Genomic DNA, 15,370 nt, shown 5'->3' with positions numbered 1-15,370 from the left:
CTTTTCTAGTTCTGTGAAGAATGTCCTTGGTAGTTTTATAGGAATAGCATTGAATCTATCAATTGCTTTGGGCAGTATGGCCATTTTAATGATATTGATTCTTCCTATCCATGAGCATGGAATGTTTTTCCATTTGTTTGTGTGATCTCTGATTTCTCTGAGCAGTATCTTGCAGTTCTCCTTGTAGAAGTCTTTCACCTTCCTGGTTAGCTGTATTCCTAGGTACTGTGTGTGTGTATGTGTGTGTGTGGCAGTTGGGAATGTGATTACATTCCTGATTTGGCTTTTGGTTTGACAGTTGTTGGGGTATAGGAGTGCTAGTGATTTTTGCATATTGAGTTGGTATCCTGTGTCTTTCCTAAAGTTGTTTATCAGCTCAAGGAGCTTTTGGGCTGAAATTATGTGGTTTTCTAGGTATAGGATCATGTCATCTGCCAACAGGGATAGTTTGACTTCCTCTCTTCCTATTTGGATGTCTTTTATTTCTCTCTCTTGCCTGATTCCTCTGGCCAAGACTTCCAATACTGTGTCAAATAGAAGTGGTGAGAGAAGGTATCCTTGTCTTGTGCTGGCTTTCAAGGGGAATGCTTCCAGCTTTTACCCATTCAGTATAATGTTGACTGTGGGTTTGTCATGGATGGCTCTTATTATTTCAAGGTATGTTCCTTCAGTACCTAGCTAAACTTGTTTCTAATTTGAATTTGCTCCAATTGCTTAAAAGGCACCCTAGTGACAAGTCCTTTGGGATTCACCATTGTCCCCATGTCTAACAAGGATCTCTGCTAGATATGGAAGTTTTTCTAAGTCTGTGAAGAACCCAGTTATTTTCCCTGCCAATTTTTTACCTCCTATAGCAAAGCATTAAATAAAGTGACAATAAGATAAGAAAATACTGTTACAGAAAAATGAAAACTTTAGGGTAGAAAACAAGAAAAGGCAAAACTAAGATTCCCCTGGGGTGGGACTGTAACCCACAATCCTAGAGATAATGCCAATTCCAAACACCACAGAGCATTTAGGGGGCAGTAAACAGAACCAAATGCCGAAAAACCCCAAATACCCAAGTATCAGCCAATGAAGATCCTCACACCAAATGCCAAAAACTCCAGAGCATCTCCAGGGTGGCCAACAGCACACACCAGAGGCATGAGACCTAACACAAGTGGGGCCACAGAACAACATGACTCTGGCATCCTAGGGAAAACAGAATGGGGGACCTCTCACAACAAAGCATCCTGCCTTAAACAATTGCCCAAAGAGCAAAAGAAGACAATAAATGCCACAATGAAATGAGCATAAGCATACATTTTGGCACTGAGAGGAGAAAAGTAAAATGGCTGGTTGTTAGAAACTAAAGAGAAAAGGGCTGAGAGAAGAGGTGACAAAGGGGGTTATAAAGAACATGGTTGGCCAGATGTGCTGCTATGGGGCACCCAGACAATGGGAGACTGCAAACAGGATACCAAGCGCCAGAAGTCTCGTGGCCACTTCTCCATCTGTCCAAAATAAAGAATATAGGAAAGGGCAGAGGAGCCAAAATCGAAGATAAAAAAGGATAGTGGGTTGAATCTGAACAAAAGGACACATGCCCATCTGTCAGGTCTGAATGGTGCTGATCAGTCTTAATTTGAAGTACAAGAGGAGGTCTCCATTGTCCTTTTGTGTTTACCAGAAATGATGTCACAGGGTTAACCCCAGAATTGGGGTTCAGCCTGGGAGTCCATTTGGGTTATTGGCTTCATGAAGGAAGGAATTCAAGAGCCAAGGGCAAGTGGACAGAGTAAAGTGAAAACAAGTATATTAAGAAAGTAAAGGAATAAAAGAATGGCTACTCCATAGGCAGAGTGGCCCTGAGGGCTGCTGGTTGGCTATTTTTATGGTTATTTTTGAACATATGCTAAATAAGGAGTAGATTTTCATCAGTTTTCTGGGAAAAGGGTGGGGAATTCCAGGAACTGAGGGTTCCTCCCCTCTTTAGACCATACAGGCTAGCTTCTGAACATTCCCATGGCATGTATACACTGTCATGGTGCTGGTGGGAGTGTCTTTTAGCATGCTAATATACTATAATTAGCATATGAGCAGTGAGGATGACCAGAGGTCACTTTTGTCACCATCTTGGTTTTGGTGGGTTTTGACCAGCATTTTTTACTGCATCTCGTTTTATCAGAGGGGTCTTTCTGACCCGTACCTTGGGAAACCAATCCTGCCAAACTCCTATCTTAACCTCATGCTGCTTTAGTTGTTAACAGAGTTCCTCACGTAGGAGCAACATGTTCCTTCCCTTTGTGAAAAGTCTCTGACTGGGCTTGAAACAACGCCAGTAAGTATTTGTGGGGAGAGTTGCTACTCTTAACTTTACATGAAGATTTGGGACATGTCTTGGAATCCCAATGTCATGTGTGTCCATGTGAAGAGACCACCAAACAAGCTTTGTGTGAGCAATAAAGGGTTTTAATCACCTGGGTGCAGGCAGGCTGAGTCCGAAAAGAGAGTCAGCAAAGGGTGCTGAGATTATCATTAGTTCTTATAGGTTTGGGATAGGAAGTGGAGTTAGGAGTAATTTTTTGTGGGCAGGGGGTGGATCTTACAAAGTGCATTCTCAAGGGCAGGGAGAATATTACAAAGTACCTTCTTAAGCGGGGGTGGGGGGTGGGGTGTGGGGGGTGGGGGGGTGGAGGAGGATATTACAAAGTAACTTCTCAAGGGTGGAGAGGATGTATTGTCACAAAGTCAATTGATCAGTTAGGGTGGGGCAGATCACAATGGTGGAATGTCATCAGTTAAGGCAGGAACTGGCTATTTTCACTTCTTTTGTGAATCTTCAGCTGCTTCAGGCCATCTGGATGTATATGTGCAGGTCACAGGGGATATGATGGCTTAGCTTGGGCTCAGAGGCCTGACACCCAAAATTACCTTAAATAACATAATTTGTAACCTAACTCAAGAAGTACAACTGGTTGGATATCTAAAACTATTGTTAAGGTTGTGTTGTTACTTTTTGTAGTGATTGGTTAATAAGTTTTACTCCTTGCTATAAAGAGGGTAATTTACGATTAAAAGAGCCAAGGAAGTGCACTCTAATATTAGCGGGGTGAGGGGACAGGAGGCTCTGAAGTAGCCTAGTATTTTATGTCTTACTAAGAGAAACAAAAGCTACAAATTGAAAAGGAAATTTCAGGATCCTCAATACTCATATTTTGCACTTCAAGGACTTTAAAAAAAATTATAACAGGTTTGATGGTAAAGTTTATGTTATGTAAAATTTTATTGCTATAATCTAATTTTTAAAAGGAGAAAAAAAAATATATGGTCCAAGAGATAAAAACAGCAATAGTTTTAGAGTTGAAATGTCTTAAATTACACTTTGTTTCTTTTCTAGTTCCTATAATCTGAAGGAGTGTTGCCAATTAGCAAGTCAAAGTTTTGTGCAATGGTTTGCTTTCGTAACAGTTATGTTCTTAACCCCTGAAAGAACTGGTAAACAAGAGGTAGGGACACACGTTTCTAATCCTGGATGTTTTAGAAAAATTTAAACGTGTATTTTCTAGTTAAGCTTTAGTTTATCCCATAGGGCCGTTTGCTGAAGTGGGACAGAAGAAATTTGTGCATTCACCAACACTTCCTGCTGACACATACTTTTATTAGAATTATATGTATAGGAATGTGTGCCTTCATCACCAAACTCGAACAGAATTATACAGAATATCATTTGAATCATTAGTCTATGAAACTTGTCACATAGGTCCAGATGTTGAAGAGTGTGTGGGATAAGAGAGGCCTCAAGGGAAATATTAGAAAACCAAGTTCCTACCCTCAAGGCGGCTTTTCCAGGTTTGTAGGATTTGTTTATGCTATATTACCTTTATGTAGCCATTATATCATCTTCTCTTGGAAAACTAATTACATATCCACCTAGGGAAATGCAGTTGCTTTAAGGCCAAACCTGGCTGCCAGTCTTCCATCAATTTTTTTCCATGTCCTTCAGCTGTCTGCACTTTCTATTGCCTCTGCAACATGATGTAGAAAGTGACCATTGTCACAACAGGCACAGGAATTATTTAGGTCCTTTTACTGCTAGATGGTGAGTCCTTTGAGGGCAGGATCCACCCTGTTTTACACTTGATAGATACTCAAATAATTGTTGGTTGCCGCAGGAAAGCAGAGGAAAGAACAATTAATTCTGGCTCCTGCCTGAAAGGAAGGTCAGGACCACTATCATTGTAAAGGCATCTGAATTGACCCTGCAAAGATATATATATATATGTGTGTGCGTGTGTGTGTGTGTGTGTATGTATGTATGTATATATATACACATATATATATATATATATATAAAATTTTTTTTTTTTCCTGGTGCAAACACTTTATGTTTAAAAACTATTCTTAAGTGAGGAACAAACTCACAGTTAGTGAACAAGTCTGTGGCATAGAGAAGATTCAGATACTTTCTGCCCAAGATTCTACAAACACCAAATACCAGTATTACCCTTTCTTCGTTGACCCAGGTTGAATGTGAGTTGTGTTTGGGGGAGAGGAGGGAGGAATGTGTGTGCAAGAGCCCTGTGATCTGCCTACAGCTTATTCATCTTCTCCCAGTTGAAGCGACTGACCAGAGCAATGGTTTTTATATGTGTATTTTTAGCTGTAGAACCTTGTCTTCTTTTTGCAAACCAATTTTTATCTATAATCCCTATATTCAGATTAAAATAAGTGAAAGGGAAGCTGTGCAAGTGAAGCAGGAGTCTGAGCCCCTCCATTCAGTTCCCTCTCATTGTGGAAGACATATGAGCTACAAAAGTTGAACCAAGGGCTCAATAGAACAGTTTGAAGACCACTGACACCCTGACACAGCCTAATGAAAAATCCATGGAAAATGTGCTTGTGAAGCAAAATGGGTCCAGGAAAATCCCGTGTGGGCTCCCCAAGGTCTGCGGATGTTTATGTTTGGTTGCCCCCACCCTAACCCCTACCCCTGAAGAAATGGGGAACTTTGCTCCACAAAGGATTGCACCACAGGGACACAGCCTTTCTCTTTTCACTTCTCCACTGGGGTCCTTTCCGCACAATATCTGCTTCATCATGCCTCTTAGAGTGGAGAGCTGTTTTACTTGGTAGGGGAGCTATATGTCAGAATTAAGAGTTTGGGCTCCACAGTCTGTCAGGGTTAGAGTCCAGGCTCCAGCCCTTGCTAGGTGCCCTGAGCAATGATTTAATCTTATTTTGTCCTAGCTTTCCTCACTGGTGATATAGGGACAATAATAGCACATGCCTTAAAGGGTTGTCGTCAGATTAAATGAGATAATGACTATAAGTCCCTTTTTAACAGTTCCAGGTAGAGAGTAAATGTTTGGTAAATGCTGGATATCATTAGGAACAGGATCTGTTTGTTTGACTAATGCAGAACAGCTATTTCAAGTGGCTCATTCTTTTTGCTTCTAGTTTCCTGGGTCACTTGAACTTTCCCTGCTGGCTCCAAGTCAAACATGCTGTTTCAGCCATCACATCTGTGCCTGTGCCTCTGCATATGTACGTTTCAGAAATAGTACGGAACGTCCTGATGCCATGGCTTTCCTCCCACTCTCTCTGCAGCAAATCTTTCATAACTGCCAGAAGTTTCTAGAAACTCCAACTTTTGTTGGAGCTAGTTTTCCTGGAAGCTACTCTGCTCTTCCTCTTACCATTCTTTTAACCTGACTTCTCTTGCTTGTGTCATGAAAATTCACACTTTAAAGAATTTTTAATTAGTACAAATGGGAGTGGGTACATAATTTCCAGGATCCGGTGCAAAATAGAAATGTGGGGTGCTTTGTTCACTATTATTAAGAATTTCAAGGTAGTGACAGCAGAGTATCAAACCAAGTGCAGGGCCCTCTGTCACATGCCCATGAAACTGGCCCTGAGTACAAACATCAGCATTTGAAAAGACTTTATGCCACAGTCAGAATGAGATACTTCATTTACACGATGAGGTTTCCCTCACTTGTATACATGAAGAGTTGAGGGATAGAAAGGATGTATGTCCCAAAGACACTTGTTCATTCCTCCCATAGAAAATAGTTATATAAAAAAGACAATATATTCTAACAACGAGGAGGAGAATTCCTATGAGGAAGAAGTTAACTGTTTTTCTGTATATCCCCCTATGAGTCTTCATTTTAATAAATATCATAGAATCTCATCTTTCAACTGTCAGCAGTCTCATAAGAAGATCCCACTATTCTTGAGAGTGTTATACTCATGTATACAAGGGAGGTTAATTGTTCACTTTTCAGTGCTTCTTTTATTGTGGTATGAGGCATTTCTCATAGGAGCCAAGCTTACTCTTCTTCTGTCTTAATTCTGGTCTCCCCAGAAGTGGAGACTGAGATAAGGATTTAATTATGGTGTACTGAGAAACGCAGGGAAGTAGAGATGAGGAGAGATTAATAAAAGGTGCATTATTAAGCCAGCTTCCAGCATAGTACATTGGACATCAATCTTGCAGGGAAACTGTGAGCTATAGTGTAAACACAGCACAGAATTATCTCACCTGAGAGCCAAGGGAGCTAGGGAATTTAGACACTAACTCCCATCAGTCCTTGCTTTAGAACTGCTGTGGGGGAGGCAGTCCAGCCCGTGCACTCTGGAATGGTAAGGGGCAGGGACATACAGGCAGAGTCTGAGAGCATCTGCGGCATCTGCAACAGAAAGAAAGACAGTCTTCAAAGCAGACGGTGCTGTGCTCCAAGATCAGCACTACTGATTATAAGCAGAATGATCTTGGCTAAGTTAGCCTCTAAGACTCAGGTTTTTCATCTGTAAGCAGAAATAGCACTGTCAGGACTGTTGGGATAATTAGAACAGTATGAAGCATCAAAAATGTGGCTGGCCCATGGAATGCACTAACGGAGAACCACTTGTATATAGAGCTGCTATTAAATTATCTTTTAATGTAGCACTTCTCAAACTTAAATATTGGTAGGAATCACCTGCAGATCTTGTTAGAATGCAGATTCTGATCCTGCATGTCTGGGTGGGGCACGATTTTCTGCATTTCTAACAGGCCCCCAGGTAACACTGCTGTTCCTGGTCCACAGTCCACACTTTGTGCAGCAAGGTTTCAAACCATTCTAAAATCTCACTTTAGTCACTAGGTACAATGGATCATACGATATTTTCCCTGGAAAATATAAGGTTTAATCTGTGGGTTTAATCATACCGAAAACAGAGAAGTTTAATTATAACCGTGAGAACTGTTAGCCTTAAATGGAACATAACCAGCTTGGGTTCATCATCACTAATAAACTTAACTGCCTGGGGTTCCCAGGGCAGAGCTATGCATGAGAGGAAGTGCAGGACGACAAATATATAGCATAGATAAGGATTTCAGCATCATGGGAAATCTAAGAAAATATAAAAATCATATCATTATTAGAGAATGAGGAAACAGAAAAGAGCCCAAGGGCATATCACTAAGTAACTCATGACATTAATACAAAATTAACGTAATCTGCTTCAAGATGTCTCCTATGTACAATACATTCTATAAGGTAGTGGCGTGAAAGACCGCACATGATGTTTCCAATCTGTTGAAGGCAACAGAAACATACATGAAGATACTAAGCGGTGAAAATGTGGCTAAATCCTCACTAGTGGGAAAGCTTTGTTAGGCACTGTGAGGCTATTCTGGTCTGGAATACCTAAGAAAAATACAGCTAGAAAGGAGACTTCAATTGAGCCTGGGAGGACAGCTGAGTCTTAGGTTTGAACACAGTGGGCATGTATTAAAATAAAAGGTGAGAACTTTAATAAAACAATTCTATAAGTTGTACCTCAAAAGGTGTTGTTTAGGAATTTATGCTGCAGGGAACAGGGCTTGATCAAGAACACTGGCCCACAGTGTACCTGAACTTTGGCTGAGGCTGCTGGAGATAAAGAAGCAGGTGGCCAATTGCAGTGTCATTACTAGGACTGACTTTGGAGTCAGATCTGGGTTCCACACAGATTCCAATAAGAACTAGTAGTGTGACTTGAAAACACAATTCAACCTCAATCTCTATTTTCATACTAAAGGCTTACTCATGTTTACAAAATAGAATTGAAGTGATAATTAAATGAGATCATTATGAAAGATTATCCATATATATTCCCTTGCACAGGGCCTAGCTCGTAGTAAATGTTTGATAAATAGTATTTACATATCCAAAGCAAAAAAGAAAGACCAACAAAAAAAAAGAAAAAGAAAAAGAAAGAAAACAACCTCATTGCTGTGGTCACAGCAGTGTTTATGACTAGGAAGTTCTAGGAAGTGAAGGGGTCGTTGGAGCTCCAAGATATTTCGAAGCACACAGAGTGTCAGGTTTTATTTTCAATCACACATACATACACACACACGCAGCATAATTTAGTCCTTGAATGGAAGAAAGAGGGGGATGGTTGCTGTGTGGTTGCTGTAATGTGTTACTCAAACTCTCCCCAGAATGAAGAAGCTGTTGCCCCAGCTACTGGGAGTGCCTCCAGGTGAAAACAGCCACCATTCTCAGGGTGGTCTACATCCCATGACTGTTTAACGTGGGAATATAAAGGCTCAGCCTTCTCACCCCAATTAGGAATAGCTCTGAAGGGTCATTCCATTTTCAGAAACGGCCACAGGGTCAACTGAAGCTTTATTTTGTCTGCATCATATTTCAATTTCTTCCTCTGCCCAGTCTCCTTCTTCCCCTCTCTCCCCTCAGTCCCCTTTCTTCCCTAGGTGTTGGAGCCAAGGGAACCCCCTAATAAGCCTCCTATATGATAGTCTTTATCTAGAGTCTGCTTCCTAGAGAGTCCAATCTGTGGCAGAGAGTGCTGCTGGTGGTAGGCAGAGGACATACAACCCTGGCATGAGATGGTTGGGCAGTTGTTAAAACAGTCACAGGTGATGAAGTTGGATGGTATACTGGTGGAAGAAAATGCTGATATCTGACATTGGAGAAATATGAGGAAAATACTAACTAGAGAGGCAATAGAATCCGGTGGCTTCACTAAGCTCGATTAAGGCCTTGAATAAAAAGATAAGCTAGGGGTGAAAGGCAGAGTTATCCTTGGTAGCATAAGAAGCAGCTCTTGTTTCCTTCACAGAAGGTCCAAAAAGGCTGAGGATCAAGCCCAGAAAATAAGAGTAATGAATCTCAAAGGAGGTTCAACTCGTAACGTAGACAGATCTGCTATGCCAGTCTCAGGACCTTGGTTAAGTAAAAATAAGACCCTGACATGTGGTACGGGGACATTGCAGTTGATGCCCCCCATATCTTGAATCTTCGTTTTCCTCTGATTCCTACAGAAGTAGTTTACTCCAACTGGGTCCGTGGTGCATTCCTGTAATTCCAGCACTTTGGAAGCTCAAGGTGAGCGGATCACCTGAGGTCAGGAGTTTGAAGCCAGCCTGGCCAACATGGTGAAACCTCATCTCTACTAAAAATACAAAAACTAGCCAAGTGTGGTGACTTACACCTGTAGTCCCAGTTACTTTGGAGGCTGAGGTGGGAGAATTGCTTGAATTTGGGAGGCAGAGGTTGCAGTGAGCTGAGATTGCTCCACTGTACTCCAACCTGGGTGACACAGTGAGAATCCTAAAAAAAAAAAATTAGAGGTAGTTCACTCCTCCCTAGTGAGGGCTAACACTCTCCCCTTGCTCAAAGGCAATGCAGAGGCTTTTCATTTTCAAGATAACAGGTGCCCATCTCAGGATCAAGGGCCACCTACATACTTGGCCATGGGCCTATACCTAAGGTTAAGTTGCTGCAAAAACAGCCAAAGGCATGCTAGATGTGATAAAGGAACTTCAGGACCTAGTCATCTTTTATAAACAAGAACTAGAAGCGTATAGATGGTATTGGTTTCTAAGGGTTCTGGATCAAGGAGTCAGAGCATGTTGTTTAAAAAGAGAATTTACCAGTTTGGGAGACACTTCTAGGGTATGTGACTTGAAATTCTAGCAAGGACACCAAGAGAAGGTACAAACACACTCCTAAGATGGCTCTTAGAGGCATGGAAAGGGCAATAGCTCACACTCAGTAAGGTAGAAATACCAGAGTTGCCAAGGTAGATGGTAGGAAAGAATAAAAGGCTCAGCGAAGTACACATACCAGGGTGAGAATACTAGGTAAGGCTGGAAAGCCCACTAGCCATCTGTTACTGAAGCAATAAGAATTGTCCTGGTGTGAGAAGCTCCAGCATCAGTAAGAAGTTCAGTGCCAGTGCTCCTCAGCAGGCCAGGCTGTCAGTAGAAAATGCCACTAAAGAGCTGGGCTTACTGATAATAGGACCTGCCCCGCTCAATGCACACAATAGAAAACAGGTGGTGGTACTTACTCATCAGAAGCCAGGTAATGGCAATTATCTTAATGCAAGGACAAAATGTAATGAGTGGATCTGACTTGCAGAGAATTGTGGAGCTGATTAATAGAAAACAGTGTCCCTGAGGAAAAACTAGAAAGGCAGCCAAGAAGGGTATGACTCCATCTATACGAGCAAAATAAATCAAGGATGGCTGATTGGGAGGTTGACAGCAGTGTTTTCAATACATGGTCATGATCCATTGTCCAGTTTCCAGAGGCCAAAGATGGACGAAAAGGCCAGGTTCCAGGCCCCCTGCAACAGCCATACAAGTGTACACTGGGATGATTCCCCTAGCCTTTCCACAGGCCATTTACACAAACAAATGTGAACTAAGGAAAGGAGACTGAGTTAAAATTGATACTTAGAGAACTGAAACATTGTAGTGGCCCTGTTATTAATAGAATGGAAGTATAAGGGAACCAAGTAATAAATGAATTCAATAGATAAATCAACAACATTCCAAACTGAAAATTTCTGTTTTCTTTACACTCAGGAAAATAATAGGATTTTGTTTGTTTTTTTTCTTCCTTTCCTTCTTTCCCATTTTTTTTTTCTTTTTTTCTTTTTTCTTTTTTTTTGGTAGACACAGGATCTCAGGTCTCGCTCTGTGGCCCAGGCTGGAGAGCAGTGACACGATCATAAATCACTGCAACCTCGAACTCCTGGGCTCAAGCGGTCTTCCTCTCGGCCTCCTGAGTGGCTGGAAATACAGGCATGTGCCCCCATGCCTGGCTGATATTTTAATTTTTTTGTAGAGACAAGGTCCTCTATGTTTCCCAGGCTGGGCATAAACCCCTGACCTCAGGGGTTTGTGCTGGGATTACAGATGTGAGCCACTGTGCCCAATCTTGTTTCCCATTTTCTTGGATTGTGGACCTAATCTGGATTCATCTTTGAATTTTTCTCATATTTTATGTTTTGAAAATATAAACCATTTCTTCAACTTTATATTTTAGTATAAGATTATCACAATGATATATAAATCAATGTTATTGAGGTTTAATATACATACAATGTGTACATTTTAAATATACAGTTTGAGTTTGGCACATGTACACATTTGTGTACCTACCACCCTGATTAAGGTATAGGACATTTCTATTATCCTGAAAAGTTCTTTTAGGCCTCTTTGTTGTCAATACCACCCCCAACCACCAGACACAAGTAACTACTGACCTCTTTTCTGTCACTATGGGTTAGTTTTCCTTTTTTGAAAATATCACATAAAAGGAATTACGCAGCACATATTCTTTTGTGTCTGGCTTCCTTCACTCAGTACTGTTTTTGAGATCCACACTCTGTATATCAATAGTCTGTTGACTTTTATTATGAAATAGTCTTCTATTGTAATGATATACCACAATATGTTTAACCATTTGTTAATGGACATTTGGGTTGTTTCTAGTTTTAGGTTATTATGAATAAAGCTGCTATAAGTATCTGTGTATAAGTCTCTGAATGGATGTATGTTTTTATTTCTCATTGGTATATATGTAGGAGTAGAATTGACAGATATATGGCAGTGTAAGTAAGGAACTGCTCAACTGTTTTCTAAAGTGGTTGTACCATTCTACATTTGTCTCAGCAATATATGAGAGAGTTTCAGTGGCTCCATAACCTCACCCATTACATTCTCAGTTATTTGGTTTTATTTTTAGCCATTCTATGGCTATGTAAAAATATATCAATGTGGCTTTAACTTTATGACTGAAAATGTTGAACATCTTTCTATGCATGTATTGGCCATTCTCATCTTTTTAAAATGTCAAATGACTTACCTGATTTTAAAACTGGGTTGTCTTCATTATCAAATTGTAAAAGTTCTTTATATATTCTGGATACAAGTCTTTTGTCAGATACAAGTAACACAAACAACCACTCTGTTGGGGCTTGTTGTTTTATTTTTTAAAGGAGACTTTTGAAATAGGGAATGTTTAATATTATTCTTTTATATTTTATGTGATATCTAAGAAATCTTTGTCTACTCCAGATTTGAGAAGATATTTTCCTATGCTTTATTGTAAACATTTTATAACTTTTATTTTTACATTTAGGTCGCTGCTCTATTTATAATTAGTTTTGCATTTACTGTGAGGTAAGAGTTGAAGTTCATGCTTTTTTCACATAAGTATCCAGTGGTTCAAGCACTATGTAATGAAAAAGTGTTTTCTACTTTTAATTACTTTGGCACATTCAATTTCTTTAATAAATACAGTGCTATTAGGTTTCCCTGTTTCTTTTTATGTTAATTTTGGTAGCTTATGTCTTTCAATAAATTTGCCCATTTCCTCTAAGTTACTCAATTTGTTGCATAAATTTGTTCACAATAGTCTGCTTTTAACTTTCTAATGCCTGCAGTGATGTCTCCTCTTTCATTCCTGATTTTAGTATTCATATCCCTTTTTTCCTTGGTCTAATTAGAAACTTAACAATTTATCAAAGAACCTGCTTTTGGTTTCATTGTTTCTTTTTTCCTGTTAATTATCTATTTTCAAATTTCATTGATTTCATTCATATTTTTATTTCTTACCTTCTACTTACTTACTTTGGGTTCACTTTGTTTTCCTGTTCTTTTAACTTCTTAATGTGAAATTTTGCATCATTAATCATTAGTTTTAGACTTTTATTCTTTTCTAATGTAAGCATTTAAAGCTCTAAATTCCCCCCAATCACTGCTTTAGCTGTATCCTCCAGATTATGAAGTATTATATTTTAATTATTATTCAGGTAAAAATATATTCTCATATTCTTTGTGATATGATCTATAATACATGATTAGAGATGTTTAATCTCCAAACATTTGTGGATTTTCCAATATTTGTTAATTTCTAATTGATTCTATTGTAGTCAGAGGACATACTCTATTATTTTAGTGCTTTTAAATTTGTTTAGACTATAGTCCTGCATATGTTGTCTTGATGAGTGTTCCATGTGCATCTGAAAATAATATATATGCTATTGTTCCATGGAGCATCCTAGAAATGTTGTTCTGTAAATGTCTAGATCAAGTTGGTTGATACTGCTATTCCATTCTCCTATATTCTTACTGAGTTTTTTTTTTTTTTTTTTTTTTTACCAACTACTGAGAGAAGAGAGTTGAAATTCCCAAGTATTACTGTGGGCTTATTTCTCTTTTGTCAGCTTTTGCTTCATGTGTATTTGAAGCTCTGTAATTAGATACATGCACATTTATGAGGCATTCTTGATGAAATACTCTGTTATCATCCTGAGATATTTCTCTTTATCTCTAGTATTATTTCTTGTCCTGAAACATCACTCTAGTTTTCTTAAGGTAAATGTTTATAAGCTATAATAATTTTTCTCTTTTTCTTTAAACTACCTGTATTTTTAAAAATTGAACATATTATTTTATTATATAATAATAATCTCACTACTCATGGATTGCATTGGCTGCCAAAAAAAAAAAAAATAGAGTACACAGTTGATGAGGGAATGCTGTTGGTGGTGGTAGAGAAAGAGAATGACTTCATGAGTAAATCTGGGGAACTGTTCTGGTTGATTTCTTTTAAAAAAATAAATGTTATTGTATATATTTAAGGTATACAATGTGATGTTATAAAATACATATATATTGTAAAATGGTTACTATAGTGGAGCAAATGAACATGTCTATCATCTCACATAGTTTCCTATTCCTCTTCTGTGTGGCATCAGTCATAGTCTATTCATTTAGCAAAATCCATATTTTTAGAACACTATTAACTATAGTCCTTACATTGTACACTAGATATTTCCACTTGCTTATCCTACATATTTGAATTTTATTATTTTAAAATAAATTTATTTTTTCCAAGATGGTAGATTAGAGGCGTTCAGCATGCCTCATTCACTCGGAAATAACAAGGTAGTACACAATGATCAACTCTTTGAGCTTCATTTCAAGAAGGAAAATGGGAATCCACTAGAATCACAAAGGAAACTCCAGATCCCAGTGAGGAGATGGGGTGGGCAAATAGCCCCTGTGATGACATGGGGCTGATTAAAGTGAGTGAAACCCCAGTACGCAAGAAAGGCAGAGAGCCTCCCTCTGTGACTCACCTTTCCACTGGGGATCCAAGCAATTCAGGCCAAGGGAGAGCACTTTGTTTTTCCCAAGCCCTGGAGCTATCTTGGGGAGAGGCTTGAAGATGCTATGAGGGAAAGACACTGAGAAAAGCTGTAGGCATTTTTCCAGACCTGGAATCGAGGGCAGGACACCATTTTTAACCCAGGCACATATAAAGTCTGCCATTCTTTGGAAAGCCAGCAGCATGGCTGCTCAGGAACTTCAGTCCTGGACCACAGTTTGGAACACCTGCTCTGGATTGGGGTAGAAGCTTCCACAGCCAGAACTGTGAAAAGTACCTCAGCAGTAGGTGCTGGAATTTTGCTCTCCCCCATCACAGACCTGGAGCAGGTGTAGTTTCTCTGTACAGGTGTAGTTTCTTGTTACAGCTGTAGTTTCTCTCAGACAACAAGACTTACAGCTAAGGACAACTGGTGACCTGGAATAGGTGTGTATGTGTCTTTGCTGGGTACACCAATCTGCTACCCTAAGACTGTGATGCAGTAGGGTCCCTCTCCACTCCACCCCTAAGCCAAAATTCAGGGAATCAGAGCATCATCCCCTTGCCTGGACCAGGAGCCTGAGCTGCCGCACTCTTCATGGACATAGATGGTGGTGCAGTGTGGCCTTCTCTGTTCCATGCCCATGGAGATCTCCAGGTATTCAGAGTACCCCCTGGCCTGGATCTACAGTCTCAGCCACCTCATGCTTCCTGTACATAGATTATGGTGCAGTGGGACCATCTCTGTTTCACCTCCAGGCAGATCTCCAGGCATCTGCACCACACACTCTGTTGGATCAGAAGTTTAGACCACCCCCATCCCCATGCAGAGAACTTGGGATTGAGGAGGTTTCCCAGATCCATGCCTAGGCATATCTCTGAGGGCTTGGTGGCTGGCCACTGGATTCTCCCCTCAGTGCTGGTGCTTGTGTCTGCCATCA

General features: G+C 39.9%; 1 long non-coding RNA gene across 1 annotated transcript in view; it reads right to left on the bottom strand.

The window, feature by feature from the left end:
• Window positions 1-8,166: 8,166 nt before the first annotated feature.
• The window catches only part of LOC139362405 (uncharacterized), a 376,215-nt gene continuing 369,011 nt past the window's right edge, over window positions 8,167-15,370 (bottom strand). The window contains exon 4 of the long non-coding RNA XR_011621257.1: window positions 8,167-9,593. This is a non-coding gene — a long non-coding RNA (uncharacterized lncRNA). The remainder of the gene's footprint in view (window positions 9,594-15,370) is intronic.

This window comes from Macaca nemestrina, chromosome 3 (assembly GCF_043159975.1).
Source record: "Macaca nemestrina isolate mMacNem1 chromosome 3, mMacNem.hap1, whole genome shotgun sequence".
In the NCBI taxonomy this organism is placed as follows: Eukaryota; Metazoa; Chordata; class Mammalia; order Primates; family Cercopithecidae; genus Macaca; species Macaca nemestrina.
Note: the sequence above shows the minus strand (reverse complement) of the source record. Positions and strands in the feature narration are given on the sequence as shown.